The 4,282-nt window shown below is 31.1% G+C and overlaps 1 long non-coding RNA gene across 1 annotated transcript; it reads left to right on the top strand.

The window, feature by feature from the left end:
- The first annotated feature begins 1,664 nt into the window (after positions 1 to 1,664).
- On the top strand, positions 1,665 to 2,401 carry LOC117686241 (uncharacterized). The gene is made up of 3 exons (XR_010711721.1): positions 1,665 to 1,797; positions 1,984 to 2,118; positions 2,291 to 2,401. It is a non-coding gene; the product is annotated as an uncharacterized lncRNA (long non-coding RNA).
- The last annotated feature ends 1,881 nt before the right edge of the window (positions 2,402 to 4,282 follow it).

Raw genomic sequence — 4,282 nt, 5'->3', positions numbered from 1 at the left:
AAGCACGTGTTTCTTAATGATGCGGCTTAGGGTCGCATATTAGGTTAAGGGCAACACACACTTACAAAATATTACTAGTGTATCAAAAGTATCCTTAAATTATTAATATACAAATGCAATCGTAGTTTAAATATCTACAAATTGTTATGATAACCAGCTGTTTCGGTGTTTATGTCAGCTGTTTTGTGTGTGACGTCTTTGCGCACGCTAAAGAATAGGTGGTGTCGTCTGAGACCAGAGAGATGGTGGTACATGTTACACCGCTGGTATATAGGAACCGTTACACAGCTACCTGGTATATAAAATCTTCGATTTCGTAACACCTGATAGCACATCTGAAACTCGTGGCGGACATCTAATATTCATTTGGTGGTCTTTAGATTTTATGCAATAATTTTTTTTATTTTATGTGGACATTCCTTTTGTAAATTATAACTAAACCTGTTTATTTGATGATGGTGTTCCCCTGGCTTGAAAACAGATCGTACAAATTTCATCGAGACCAAGTAACATGGCGAGGCAAGGTGTACGTCCCCATAGGTGAGACCTCTACAGCAAAATACTTTGAACTGTTAAGAGGCCTGCAGTTTACATAGGGATTGCATGGATTACGGTGGTGAAAGAGAAATATGACGAACAGTGTCTTTTAACGAGTGGTGTTCAGCTTTAAGTGTTATTTATGTGCTCGTACTGTCCCATCAAACTGTCATCTCCGTCACCAATCAGCTGATTTTTATGAAACTTTGTTAGGATTAATTTCTTTGGTATTTGTTTATTATTTATGTGTTTTGGTAACGCATATAATGTATTAAATGTGTAAAAGTTAATCGTTTTGACAGAAGTATTTTGTAAGTGTCGCTATTTTAGAATTTTGGAAGTCACTTTGGACATTTCAGATTTCTTGACTTTGCTCACGTTTCAAAGTGTTTACATGTCCAAATTTGTAACGAAAAAATAAAATAAAGATATAATGATATATTGAAGAAAATGCACACAGAAGGTATTTTAATCATGTGAATGTCGCTCTGTTGATGTCATCAATACCAAGTCATTAAAGCTTGATATTGTTTTAAAGTCATATAAATCAATTGCTCCCAAAATATGGTACTTAAATATTGTTCATCTATGTAAAGGATGTAGAGAACGGTGGTACGGTGTTAACTGTAGTCAACTGTGTATAGGACATTGCAGAGATAACACAACGTGTAACCACGTGACTGGTCAGTGTGACAAAGGCTGTGATGCAGGATGGACAGGATTAAAATGTGATAGGGGTATGTTTATAAACAATCAACTAATAAAGAGGTTGTAAGTAAGTAAAGATATGACTGAAAACAAAACTAGTGAAAAGAAAATAAAGTTGTGTTTTATAATTTGGATATTGTAATTAGATCATTATGCAAACTTAGTTAATAAAGGATGTCTGACATAATTTTCCCTACTGTTCCAAAAAAGAAAAAGAGATTAATTAATAACTACTTATCATATCTATATTTTATCTTAAGTAAAATTAATCTTAATATGATTGAACATTTCTTTCATACTTTTTTCAGTAGGACTTTATTAGAAAACATTAATATTATATAATATTTTTAAGAAAAATTGCTTTCTGAAACATATTCTTCGCCGGTTTATTATTTATGTGTACCTGTTTAGAGTGTGTTGACGGTACCTATGGTTATGCCTGTGTCAAAAACCGTAGTGGTCACTGCCAGAATGAGTCCTCATGTAACAAAGAGACTGGTTACTGTGATAGGGGATGTAATCCGGGATATACCGACAATGACTGCCGCTTAGGTGTGCTCCAAAAATTTTCAAAGCTTTTAACTGCTAACTTCAAGTATGCAGGATTAGTAAAGTAAATTTATGTTATAATTGTACATATTATAACACAAAATGATAATTATATGCCTATTTTTTTTACATAAACAAAAAAATACATTGTTGATAAACGTTTAAAATGCCAAATCTCTGGTATTTCAGAATGTGTCAAATCTTATGGAGAAAACTGCAAACATCCCTGTAGTCAGCATTGTATCAACCAGACATGTGATATATTTACAGGAAAATGCTTATCCTGGTGTCAAGCTGGTTTTTATGGAGAAAAGTGTAAACAAGGTTATTCCCTTTTTTATGCTAAAAACGATATTCATATATTTTATTTTTTATTTTCTATGTCTATATGTCTGTACAATTTTGTCATCAAAATTTTGCTTTACTTTAAATCATTTCTTAGAACTTTAAAGGTCCATAATAAAGTTGTTATGTTTATAATCAAATATTGTTGTAGCATGTCAATGGAGAAATCAATATCGGGAACTGGTTACATCCTGGGTAGTTGCGTTTTCCATAGTCTTCTGTATTGTATTGCTTCTCATTACGGGTGGCTTAATTTTCTTGAGGTAATATTTCTTAATAATTTTAAGCCAAAAACATGTAATGCATAGGATGTATTCTAAAATTATATCAGTGATCATGATATTATGAAATATGAAAAAAATGAGTAGAATATACATTTACATAAAGATACCTACTTTTTTCAGGATACTTTATAAAAGACTTTTCAACGGTGATATACGCTTGTGCTGGAAATCTTTGTTCCAATCAGATTCATTAACTACAACTACATCTGACAAAACTACCGACTACAAAGAACCAAACCCTATTACCAACTCCAACTATCAAGAACTAAATCCTAATTCAATTTATCAAGAACTAAAACCACATACCAACTACCAACAACTCAAACTACCGCATGTTGACGAAAATGAGTATCAAAACACAACATTATGACGTCCTAAAACGTACTATGAGGTTAAGTTTTGTGATCTATTTATTAGATAAATCTGCCGCATGCAAATTCAATTCATGTAAATACATTGATAAACGTATCTGATTAAGTAGACTGCATATCTTGATATTCAGAGGCAAATTTTATTGCTATAGAAACATATTTTTGTCATTAATAGAACAAATAAAATCAAGTGTAATGTTATAACTAGCCCTTACCCGCATTTGTGACATAACAGCGCAGTGCAGTGGTTTAGAGATTTCTCTACCTTTAAAAAAATAAATAATAAAAATGTATTGTTTAGTTAAATAGTGTGAAGTTTGAAAATGTTCAACATATGAAAGTAACTTATCTATAGTGTACTTTAATTCACATTGATATCGACATATCCCAAACCACCTTAAAACATTATTATACGGAATGCTATTTTTCTTTTCACCGCTGTACATGCATTCATGTGAGGTGTATGGATACACTGTACCTAACGAGAGATTTTTGCTAATGGTGACAGTATATTTTTTATAACATGTCATATGGTGTTAATATAAACAACACTCATGTAATGAAATTATATTAATGTGACACTAATCAAGTCACAATGTGCTTTTCTGTTTTTACAGTTGAAGTAACGTTTTGTATCGCATTGAATATCATACAATATAGTCATTTACACATGAAAAAATATTTCTGGATTTGTGATGGTTCTATTCTACGAGATCTGGTTTTTACCCAGCCTTGGCGAGTGGATAGGAAATAAAAAAGTGGAATATATATATATATATATACAACACTATTACACATTTGATATTTTGAAGAAGAAAACACATCGGGATGTTAGTAAGTGTTCCACGTAGTAAAAGTTTGTGATAATTTGAAAATTCAATTCAAAACAGTTACTTAGTAAAATACCTTCATTATTTAAAAATTCGTTTCAATGAAGCGCAATTGCAAGATATTGTTTTTTTTATAAAACAGTTGTATAATAACAACTGATACTTTTCGCACAAAAACTGAATGGTCATTTGGTTGAACATTTATTTTACTACAAATCATTTGCGGTATTGCGTCTATTTTATGTTGAACAGAAAGATTAAATAGGGTTTTAATTGATTTTGGGTATTATTCTTAATTACATAAAACGGATAATGATCCCTATGATATACTAAGATTTATCATTTATACATTATATAATATTGTATCATTTCTACAGTTTCTGAACTGGATTATTGACAAAAATAATGCTACCACAGGTAAATACTTTAGATGTTTATTTAAAATAAATAGGGAAGTTAACGCGTCATTTGTTATTGGTTTCTCAAATACCGACCGCTATACTATTTCCCTACAATTCAACTTATTTGATATCATTTTGTAAAATTTGTATTCATTGCCGCATTAATAATTATATCATATACAAAATATCTCTAAATCACCAGTGTTAAAAAAGTGCAGTCCCCATCCGTTGGCCGATATTTAATATTGCTTTACCAA

Source organism: Magallana gigas, chromosome 1 (assembly GCF_963853765.1).
Source record: "Magallana gigas chromosome 1, xbMagGiga1.1, whole genome shotgun sequence".
NCBI lineage: Eukaryota > Metazoa > Mollusca > Bivalvia > Ostreida > Ostreidae > Magallana > Magallana gigas.
Note: the sequence above shows the minus strand (reverse complement) of the source record. Positions and strands in the feature narration are given on the sequence as shown.